This window comes from Anabrus simplex, chromosome 1 (genome assembly GCF_040414725.1).
Source record: "Anabrus simplex isolate iqAnaSimp1 chromosome 1, ASM4041472v1, whole genome shotgun sequence".
Taxonomy (NCBI): Eukaryota; Metazoa; Arthropoda; class Insecta; order Orthoptera; family Tettigoniidae; genus Anabrus; species Anabrus simplex.
The window spans coordinates 882760989-882773167 of NC_090265.1; the positions used below are offsets into that span (position 1 = coordinate 882760989).

Consider the following 12179-nt stretch of genomic DNA (forward strand, 5'->3'; position numbering starts at 1 on the left):
GTGAGGGTGTAAGAAATCAAATTAGAGCTTAAACAGTCTGAACTTCAGAATAATGACGAAGAAAAGATTTCCTGATCACTCCAAGTGGGGTTTAAAATAAAATTTAAAGTTGTTAGTTTGTTGTTAATCTCATGAGATGAGATAAGTCTGTAGTCTTCTTAAAGCACGTACGAGTGAGGAAGAGTGCTATATGGTAAGTAGCAGTGTTTATATTAGCTGAAAAGTGCGACTGTGGCTTCTTATAGAGAGAGTCGAAAGGGAAATGTGGTTTAAAGTCTGTAACAATAGAAGATTTACATATTAAGGAATGAAATTGAAGGAAAGGTGAGTTAAAAAAAAAAAGTGTAAATTCACTTATCCCTTTATCCCTATAATTTTCTTCATAAGATTTAATTCTTAATTAAAATCACTCTTCATGTATTGAATAGGTGGAATAAAATAAATAATATTTCTTTGACTTTAATGTACAATTCAATAGGACCAAAATATGAGAATTATAACGTGTAAAAACACACACTGAATATAAAAGATGTCATGTCAGGGAGAAATTTGACACTTTCTGTTTTGGGCTCCCTTAATACTGCTATGCTTCTGAATACTAATCAAATACTAGTCTGAAAATTAAACAGGAGTCTCGTGCTTTGGACGGTCCCGAAAACACGGTAAATATGTGTGTTAAAAGTGATAAAAGACTAGCTTACATACTTAGGAAGTGCCTGTTAACAACAGAGAGGAAAAGTGACGGAAGAAAAACAACCGAAAATCCCGTAAGTATGCGAAAATCGAGAAGATCAATACTCGTAAAACTGGCGAAATTCTAACCTCAAAGATGTAAGTTGCACGCTGGAGCTACATGCCGGTGTGTTGAACAGCGAAACCAGTAGATCGCAACGCTGCCAACGCAGGCTGCAGAGAAGACAAATTCCCATCTCTTGTCACAAGTGCGACAAGACTTTCTAGCGCAACACGCACGGGGATCTCCCATCTCGTAACAGATGCAGTTAGACACCCTAGAACCCATAGAGGGGAAACTCCCACCACATGCCACAAGTGCAACAAGACGTTCTACCATCGCACAGGGGTGAAGTATTAACTTCATGCGACAAATGCCACTAGACATTTAGCACCACACAGAAGAGATACTCCCATCTCATGCTACAAATACAACGTGCAGAAGTCATGTCGGAAGAAATGGAAGTGCAAGCAAAAAGCGCTCTACAAAAACTAAGAAATATAGCTGAAACGGGAGGATATATGAAGAAGGACACCAAAGACAACATTCTGAACGCAGTGAGTACTATAACAGAATATATAAAAGCAATAGAGGAAAAAGTGAAGCCAGGAAATAACGTGGATATTTTCGAAGCAAATACAACAGTAGAGGTTAGAAAATATCACATTGACTTGGAAGAAGAAGAAGGGGACGAAAGCAGCAGCGCGAGACAGGTGGCACCATCTATAGACGCAACAACAGAAACACGAGGGGAAGACAACCAGGCAAAGGCGCCAACTACTGGAGAGAGCAGCAATCCGGATGGTAAAGATATAGAGGGCATAGATCGTTCCCAGAAAACATTCGGGGAAACATATAACATGAGGACATCTCTCAGCCGCATAAATGAAAGTGCAACTGAGAGTCAGAATAGCACACCATCTGCCGATGACGAGGAAAACCACCAAGGAAGAATACAACACGCAGCAAATCCTACATTTCCAATAACACAAGGCAAGAAACGTAATAACTCTATAGTCAAGCAGACGACAATAAATGTCGAGACAGTAAATGAGAAATTAGAAAGCATAATGGAATTCCTGGAAAACAAGCTAGATCAAATAATTGAGCAAAAAGTTAACCAAAGTCTAAAAAGCAAAATTACAACAGAAATAAACCACACGGTCAGGACAGCACAAAATGCATTCGATGAAACAAGCACCAGTACACGCGAAGAGAAGAATCAAATTCGCCAGAGAGAGACAATAAGGGAAACGAGAAACAAATGGAATAACATATCGCCCTTAACCAATCAAAGACAAAATGACGGTGAACTAGAAGCGGCAGAAAAAATGGCATGGCTGCACGTAGGTCGGCTTAAACAGAGCACCACGGCAACAAATATAAGAAAATTCTTGGAAAGGAATGGCATCATAGGACACACAGAATGTGAAGAACTTCATACACTGGGAGACAGAAAAGCTTTTAAGGTCAGTTTCCCATATATCTATCTGGAAGATGCACAGAGCGCGGATTTCTAGCCACAGGGAATAAAAGTCAGAAGATTTCGCTTTCGGAGATATGATAGGAGACCAGAGGAAGAACGAGGGGTGGAACTTCAGTAAAAATCTCACACAATTGCCAAAGAAGAAGGGACCTTGGTCGAGCACGGAAATAAGTGTATTATTATGGAATATAGAGGGAATAAGAAACGCAATACCCCACATATCACAGAAGACAATAGACGACACAGATGTTATGATACTGACAGAGACATTCCTCACGGAACCAATGGACTTGCAAGGTTACTATGGTATACACACACCAGCGACCCCGACGGAAGGAAGACCAGCAGGGGGAGTCACAATCTTCATAAAAGGGAAACTGGGAGATATCAAGCGAATCATCAAGGAGGAAAACATGGTCACAATAATCAAATCAGAAATTACGATAATAGGAATTTATATGCAGCCAAATACACCTATAGAAAACATAATGGATAAAATATCTATAGCCATAGAACAAACGAAAGCAGAAAGGAACGTTATAATTGCCGGAGATTTTAACTGCAGGATAGACAAAGAAAATACCAAAACTCGCATCCTTCTTGAGACACTGGAAGAAGAAGGCTTCAAAATAGCGAACAAAAAAGAAACACCAACTTACTTTGCACAGAACGGTCATAGCGCCATCGACCTGCTATTTTTTAGAGGAGTACACCTACAATTGTGTAAACAAGAAGGCCTATGGAACTCATCGGCAGCACCAATAAGGAAACACATACCTATAATTATTATTATTATTATTTATTTTCCACTAATTGTAGTTACAATTTAGGGATGGTGAATGGAGAAAGGGCATAGCCCCATATACACAAAAGTGCCTCCATCACCACTTAAAATTATAATATACAAATATACAATTACATTCTACATGATGTTCTTATATACAGTTAAAATATTTACATAGGCATATTTACATACAGTAATACTCACAAGACCTGTTCAACATTCAAGTCATGACGACACACACACACACACACACACACACACACACACACACACACACACACACACACACACACACACACACACACACACACACACACAGAGTCTCTCTCTCTCTCTCTCTCTCTCTCTCTCTAGAAACCCCACATATATTTTAGCTAGGCCGGCTCACTCATACACATTTACCGTCTCAATCACTCGGGACCCCATAACTTTCATCCAACCTCCCACTCATACTGAACATTCTCACAGTAGATAAATTATGTTTTGTACAGAGGGTTTCGTTATATATACATCCGTTTTACGTCTTTACAGAAATTTTCTGCAGGTAGTTCTTTTATCTGCGGTGGGAGTTCATTCCACAACCGAGCAGAACGACTAAAGAAGCCACTTTGATATGATGCTGTTCTTGCAAATGGAGGGAAAAGGGACACACCTCGACCTCTTTGAGCGGAACGATAGTTCAGCTGTAAGCGGTTGAAAGGGTTTATATGAATGTTACCTGCGAGGGATTTTCTCAGGAAAGTAATATCTATTTGTTTACAGAGGGATGTTATGGAGGGCAGTGACCTGGCTGTATTTAAATGACCGTGTTGAGTAATTAGTCGTTCTGCTCGGCGTTGAACTCTCTCTAGTTTCGTCATGTTCTCCACTGTAGTAGGGTGCCAGGAAGGAAGCCCGTACAACAGTATTGGCCGTACTAATGACAGATAGGCTGTCTGAACGGCTTTCTTCCTGGCTCCCAGTAGAGATCTGCGGATGAATCCCAGGACTCTGTATGCTTTACACCTTATTTCCTCAACATGTTTATTCCATTTTAAATTGCTGCAGATGTGAATGCCAAGCAATTTTATTGAGGTACAAGGCATCAGGTTTTTACCACACAGTGAAATTTCGTGTTGTAACTGTGATCTTGCTCTAGTAAAGCGGATATATTTACATTTCTGTACATTTATACACATTCTATTTATTTTGCACCACAGAACCACGTTATCGAGATCTGACTGTAACTTATTTACGTCGTTCTCATTGCGAATGGCTCTGTAAATGATGGTGTCATCAGCGTACTGTGCCATAGAAGACGATACACAACCTGGCAGATCCAGCGTAAATATTGTGTACAGCAGCGGCCCTATCACACTACCTTGAATCACACCCGAGGTGACTGAGGTTTGTTTTGACCTGGCCCCACTGAACACAACGCTCTGCGTCCGACCTACCAGGAATGATCGAAACCATGCCTGCAGGTTGCCTTGAATGCCATACTTGTTAAGTTTTAACAACAGTCGTTGATGAGGTACCTGATCAAAGGCCTTACTCCAGTCGAGAGTTACGCAGTCCACTTGGGATATATTAGACTGGTCCAGGGAATGTTGCCACTCATCAATTACTGTTGTTAAAAGTGTAGTACAGGATTTTCCAGGGAGGAATCCATGTTGGTTGTTATTCAACAGGTTTCTCTCATTCAGAAAATCCAGCACTTGTTTAACAATTAGGCGTTCCATGCATTTACATAAGCCAGATGTAATAGAGACTGGGCGATAGTTGTCTACATTTTCCCTGTCACCATCTTTGAATACGGGGACGACATTTGCTTTCTTCCATTCTTCTGGAACAGTCCCACTGTTCATTGAAATGTTAAATATTGCACAGAGAGAAGGTGCTAATGCTTCTGCACAGCGATGGAGAATTCTGGCCGGCACGTTGTCTGGGCCGCTCGCAGCATGAGGTCTAGTTCTCCGAAGACTTGTTGCAACCTCGTTAGCAGTGAAGTACAAGCTAGTTAGGGGCAGAAAGGGAGGGGTTGACCTTGGAGTGAACATGTCTTCATCCTTGTCAGCAGTGGAGAAGTTATTTTTAAATTTACTATTGAATGTGTCTGCTATTTCTTGGGGAGAGGAAACTGATAGTCCGTTGTACTTGAAGACGGATGGAGCACTTTTGCCACTTTTGTTTCTAATGAAAGCCCATAGCTCTTTACTATTAGAACTAAGGCTGTGGATATATGAACTGTAGGCATCACGGATTAATGATTTGAGTTTGTTCCTAGCCAGTCTGTACTTCTCCCACCTACTGTCACTTGGGTTTTCCTTCCATTTCCTGTATAAACAATTTCTCTTTCGAATACCTGATGTTATCTCTTTATTGATCCATGGCGTTTTTCGCTTATTAGAGATAGAAACTTTCGGCACAACTTGATCGACACATTCAAAAAATACTTTTTTCCAGTTTTCCCAGATCTCGTTGATATTTATATCGCCGGTGAAGGACGCGAGGGGAATAGGAAGACTTTTTGATAGAAGAGAGGAAAGATCGTTCCAGTTGGTGCGGGAAAAATTATATATTGTTCTGGAGTGGAGTTTTGGGGAGGGTTTTCTGTAGCTCAAAGTTGTAATTATGGCTTGGTGATCACAAAATCCAGGTATTACGTCCAGAAACTGGACGGATGATGGAGAGTTAGTAAGGAACAGGTCTAGTGTGGAGCGGGAATTTTGAGTAATACGAGTTGCCTCGAACACTAACTGATGGAGGAAAATGTCGTAGAAGGTGGAGATAAAACTATTAGCAAGAGGATTGTTTGGTACTGGGGCGGCATTTCTAGACCAAGTAATTTCAAGATTGAAGTCACCAGCAATATAAATTGCGTCATAATTATTCTGTACTTGTTGCACACGATCCAGAGAGGAGAGCAAGGCATCGTTCATTGTTTGTGAGGACTTCGGTGAACGATATACAGATCCGATGAGGAATTTATTACTACCGCACGTAATTTCTACCCACACGGCTTCAGCTGTCGTCTCCAACTCGGGACGTCTAGTTGGATTACACTCTGGTTTTGCGGCAATAAGAACTCCGCCTCCTGTGGTTAGAGTGCGGTCCTTACGGAACAGGATGAAAGAATCTGGTAGCACTTCTGAGTCATTAATTGTGTCTGAAAGCCATGTTTCACTGATACACACAACGGAGGGATCTAGGCTTGAGAGCGAAGCGAGAATATATTGTTTTCTACCTGGACGTAAAATGCTGCGTGCGTTAAACGCAAAGAGAGTTAGATTATTATTTACATATTTACAGTTGTAGCTATTTACAGAGTCACTGGTAACGTCACTGGTATTGGTAAAGAAAGAGTTCGTTAGTGGCGGCATTTCGCATTGCCAGCAAGTCCACGTTCTTCCTCCCTTCTTTAATTTCCTGTATTCTGAAGTAGAAATTTGTGCACATGTCCTGTGACTGCTTGACGAACAATTATTGCAGTTTACAAATAGTTGATTACGACGCCCGCTGCTTTCACATATTGTACAATGCTGAGGTCCGGGGTTCAATTCAATGTCTCCAATTAGCGCGAGAGTTAGGCACCACAGTGGCCGCCCAGCAATCGGAAGTCTGACAACTCTGCCTTCCCCATTACGACGCGGCCGCCCTACCGCCAGCAGCCCAAGGCTTTCACTGCCACACCAAGTGAGACACTTAAGAGAACATTTCTCACTTACCAACAGTTTTTCCAGTAGATGAACCTTCTTCAAATCACCACAAGACTTATCCGAATGCACTGTTACACTTTTCGCGTACGTCACGGCACTTTTTATCAACAAAACTATGATTAATGCACGGAGAACACTTGTAACGACCAGCATGCACGCCGCCATCTTGAGCGTCAGCATGGAAATCCAACAAAAGAGGAAGGAAGCAAAAAGACCAAGTATATATACTAGAAAAATCCAGCGGGAAACAGTAGAAGAAAGCGAGGAAAACATCGGGAAAGCTAGAAACCTAATAGAAGAAGAAAGACTAGAAGAAGCCCTAGCAACAGCCACCAAAGTAATAACGAGAGCCATAATAGTAAAGGAAAGAAGACACGCACAAGCTTGGTTTGACCAAGAGTGTTGCAAGGAAAGAAAAGCAACTCTAAAGGCCCTGAATGCAGCAAAATTATACAGACGCCCAGAAGACTTAACAGCATATGCAGAGAAAAGGAAAAAATATAAAGAACTAATAAAAAAGAAAAAAGAAGAATATACAGAGAAACAAGGAAGGAAACAAGCCGAGGAAGCAAAATCAGACCCATACATAGCACTGAAAAAGAATACATCAATCGCAACAGGAGAAATTCATATGGAGAACTGGGAACATCATTTTTCGAACATACTGAATAAGGAAGGGCTGAAGCAAGCATATGACATAGAAACAACAGAACCCGCACATGCTGTGGACCCAATAACAACGTATGAAATTAGGAAAGCAATACAAGGAGGGAGAAACAAGAAATCCGCAGGACCAGACAAAATTTACATGGAACACTTAAAAGATTCACTTGGCGAGATGGAAGAACTGTGGAAAGACCTAATGAACAAATGTATACAGACTGGGAAAATACCAGAGGGATGGAACACAGCAACTCTAAAGATATTGTTCAAAGGAAAAGGGAGCAGAACATCACTAGACTCATTTAGAGGAGTAGCACTAGAAAATGCATCCTTTAAAGTTTTCACGAAGATACTAAATGAAAGATTACTGGAAGCCTTCAGTGGGTACATTCCAGAAAATCAATTCGGTTTTATGAAAGGCAGGAGCACAGTCCAGGCAGTGAAATACCTAATAAATCAGGTAGAAGAAGCCTTAAGACACAAAGGAGGGAAATATCACGCAGTCTTTGTTGATTTCAAGAAGGCATTCGACTCAATCGACAGGCGAAAGCTAATCGAGAAAATGAAATTGACAATCGGCGAGAGAGACCCACTAGTGAGAATAATTGCAGCATGTCTACAGAGGAACATAATCCGAATAAACAACAACGTAGAAATTTCTGAAGACATAATACAGACGAACGGTGTTATGCAAGGGGATCCCATGAGTCCCACACTTCTCAACATTTATACAGCAGATGTGAACCGCATAGTAGAGGAAGGATCAAAAGCAGAGCTGATCCTATACGCAGATGACATGCTGATCGGAGTAAAAGAAAAGGAGGATGTGCAAAGGGCAGTCCGCAGACTAGAGACCTGGGCGGAGGAAAACAGCCTACAGATAAATGAAGAAAAGACAGTACAAATGACCTTCAGAAAAGGTGGGAAATCAACGCCCAAAGACAACATAACATTACATCAAAAGCCATTACAAAAGGTACGAAATTACAAATATTTGGGAATAACACTACAGACAACGGTGGCGTCCTTTGGTATACATATTCAAGAAAGAACGGCAGCAGCAATCAGAGCCTCATACAGCATCCAAAACATTTCAAACCTATCAATCAGCACGGCGATGAGACTTTTCAAGACGACAGTAGCGCCAGTGATAACATATGGAATTGAGATCGTGTGGGAAAAGCTGAAGATCGGAGACCTGATGAGAATAGAAAGAATAAAAGCAATGTTCATGAAGAGGATTACCTGAGTCGGAAAGACAGAGCCATCCCGGATGGTATACGAAATGATGCGGGAGACGTATTTCATAGAAGACATACGATCACAATTCTACCTACAATCAACGGAAGCAAGCAGGGCACTAGTAAACATCAGGGAAAGAAAGAAAAGTGAAATCGACCTCGACTTCTACGCCTCACCAGCGATGACGGACGATAGATGGACTAGAGAGTGCAACACACAATGCCACGTGATAACACGACTCTCCATACATGGGTTTCACCACAAGATATGCGTAAACCAGAAGTTCCATGAGCCAGACGAAGATTGTAAGTGCATTTTGTGTGGACAGAAGTGTAGTAGATATCACATCATAACATGCACGAAAAGAACCAGGACAATTACAGACTATAGCAAAGACTGAAATGTGAGATTTATTTAATGCTCAAACTTCAGTGTACATTTCTCTATTAATTAATAATATATAGTCTAGTGCACACCCTAGCAATTCCTTAAGTGAAGACCAAGTTTCAAGAAAATGTGTGCAGTTATTTTGCGATAAAAAAACAGACACACAGAGAGAAAACTCACTTTCAACTTTTGTGTACCTAATCTGAGAGAAAAAATAGAGGCAAAATTATAATTTTAATTGTATACAATAGGTACTTCATTACTACACTTTTATTATTTTTATGAATTAGGATTCACAGGGAAAGGGATACTGGCCAGTTAATCTGCTATGGTAATGGAGTAAACCATACAGCCAGTGTCTCCACACAGTGTGTTGGGCAGCAGTAAATAGCCTGACCCACTATAAGGACCAACGGCTAAGGGCGGAGGAGTCCTTATAGAAGGGAAATGGGCCCTCCGTGGAGTAAATGCCATCAGCTGTAGCGTCTGTACTCCAGAGAAGCAGCTACAAAAGGTGTCTGTTCTCCGTGTTAGGAGTGGCCTACAAGTTTCGGCTGGCATTAGCACTAAAATGCCTTTGGGAGTGGCGAACCCATCATAATAAAAGCCTATATGATGACAAGTGTACTGAAACCTTGGAAAATGCTAGGGCATTCCCCACAAGCGACGTGCAATTTTGTGATGCTGGGAGAAATGTGAGAAATGTGCGACCAGCAACCAAATACAGCAAGATAGCGACCGTCAATGTAGTGACACTAACAGGGAAAGTAGAAGAAATTGTAGATTTTATGGTTGTCAAAGATATAGCATTGCTGGGAATCAGTGAGACCAAATGGAAAGGAAAAGGTGAAAGGAAACTAAAGAAAGGATACACCTTATATCATAGTGGAGAAAGAGAAGCCAAAAATGGTTTAGGTCTCATCATTAGAAAAGACCTAAAGGAAAGCATAAATGACAGGTTGATTAAGGTCAGATTGAGACTTGAAACTGGTGTTACAGATATAATTCAAGGGTATGCTCCACAAACGGGAAATACAGATACAGATCTACAGGAGTACCTTGAATATCTGGAAGGCCATACACAGGACAAACAAGTTGTGATCATAGGAGACACAAATGCCCAAATAGGTCAGGAAAAAAAAAGGAGATGAGAAGATTATAGGTCCATTTGGATATGGGAAGAGAAACAAGGCTGGAGATATTTTGGTAGACTTTTGTAGAAGAAATGAGCCGATCATTGGTAACACATGGTTTTAAAAGAAAAACAGTCAGAAGATAACAAGATATAGTTGGGATAACAAAATCAAAACTCTGATAGATTACATTTTGGTCGAGAAAGGTAACAGGAAAATGTTGGTAGACGTAACAGCCCTCGCAAGTTAATCTTTTGAAGGAGATCACAGTATTTTGATAGCTAAGTTAAAGATGGGAAAGATATAAAAGATGACTGAGATCAGGCAGAGAAAACTAAGGGTGTGGAAAATGCAGGAGAAGGAAATAAATGAGAGTTTCAGACTCACATTAAAACAAGTATACCTAAGGAAGACATCAGAAGGGTCGAAGAAGAATGGGCATACTTTCAAACAGTCATGGCCGAGTCTGCAGAAAAGACCTGTGGAAGAGTATCAGGCAGGAAGAAAGATCAAGAAATTCTCTGGTGGAATGACAGGGTAAAAGATATAGTTAAAAGGAAGAATCAAGCTTGGAAAAGATGGCTGAGAAACAGAACAACAGAATGCAAAACAGAATACAGACACTGCAAGAAGGAGTGCCCCAACGGGGTTCAAGAAGAGAAAAAGAAATGCTGGCAAAATTCACTGAATCTCTGCAATAAGATACAACTGGAAACAAAAAAATCTTATTCCAGTGGGTTAAAAAGAAGAAAAACCCAGGAGAAGGTGCTAACTTCATTAAAAATGAACGGGAGGAAGTGATGACACAGAAGCAGGATATACTACAGAGGTGGGGAAAATACTTTGAACAGCTTTACAAGGTGCAAAATACCTCGGTACAAGGAGAAATCGAAGAACCACATTTAGTGCAAATGGAAGATAAGGAAAATGAGGTGTCCATGGCAGAGATTGAGTGGGCCACTAAAAGAATGAAACGAGGCAAGGCAGCTGGAATTGACGAGGTCAATGATAATACCGGTAGCAGAAGGAGTAGTTGGTCTACACTAGTTGTATAGACTCGTCAGAGTGATATGGAGAGAAAAGACTGTTCCAAAAGAGTGGACGAAAGGGGGTCATTATACCAATTTTCAAGAAAGGAGACAGGAAGCAATGTGAAAATTACACAGGAGTGACACTGATACCCCATACAGCTAAGATCCTTGAAAGAATCTTGGATAGACGAAATAAGAGACAAAGTAGAGGGAAAATTGGCAATACACCAGTATGGATTCAGAAGAGGCAGATCCACATTTGACCCAATATTTACATTGCGTCAAATGATGGAAAAGTATTGAAAATATGGAAAGGACGTGATAGTAACATTTCTAGATATTGAAAAGGCATATGACAGTGTCCCAAGGAATTTGCTATGGAAAACATTGACAGAGGCACAGATTGGGAATGAAACAATGCAGATGGTAATAGCATTGTATCAAAATTGCAAAAGCTGTGTGAGAACCAAAGTAGATCAAACTGAATGGTTCAGAGTTGAGACAGGCTTAACACAGGGAAGTGTATTGTCTCTCTTACTCTTCAAGGAGAAGATGATGGGCAAGCAAGTAAAGTCTATGCTCTTTGCTGATGACATTGTAGTTCAGGGAGATAATAAAGAGGAAGTACAGACACAAGTTGATTTATGGAATGAGGAGATAAGAAATTTTGGAATGAAGATTAGTACTGTGAAAAGTAAGACTTTGATCATGACAAGAGGTAACAGAAAATCAAGGGGCGTGATGAAAATATGAAATGAACCTCTTGAAGTAGTGAAAATTTTTAAATATTTGGGCAGCATATTACAAGATGGAAATTTGGATGGAGAAACTGATTTAAGAATACAGCAGTCTGCAAGTTTCTACCAGTGAGTGAGAGACATTGTATGGAACAAAAATGTGCCAATGAAGTGCAAGAAGGTTTTATACATATCCTATTATAAACCTATACTGACCTATGCTTCAGCAGCCTGGATATTAACTAAGCAGAACCAGAGTAAGATACAAGCAGCTGAAATGAGGTT

General features: G+C 40.6%; 1 protein-coding gene across 1 annotated transcript in view; it reads right to left on the reverse strand.

The window, feature by feature from the left end:
• The window catches only part of LOC136857680 (general transcription factor 3C polypeptide 1), a 340092-nt gene that overhangs the window by 69730 nt on the left and 258183 nt on the right, over positions 1 to 12179 (reverse strand). The window lies entirely within an intron of this gene.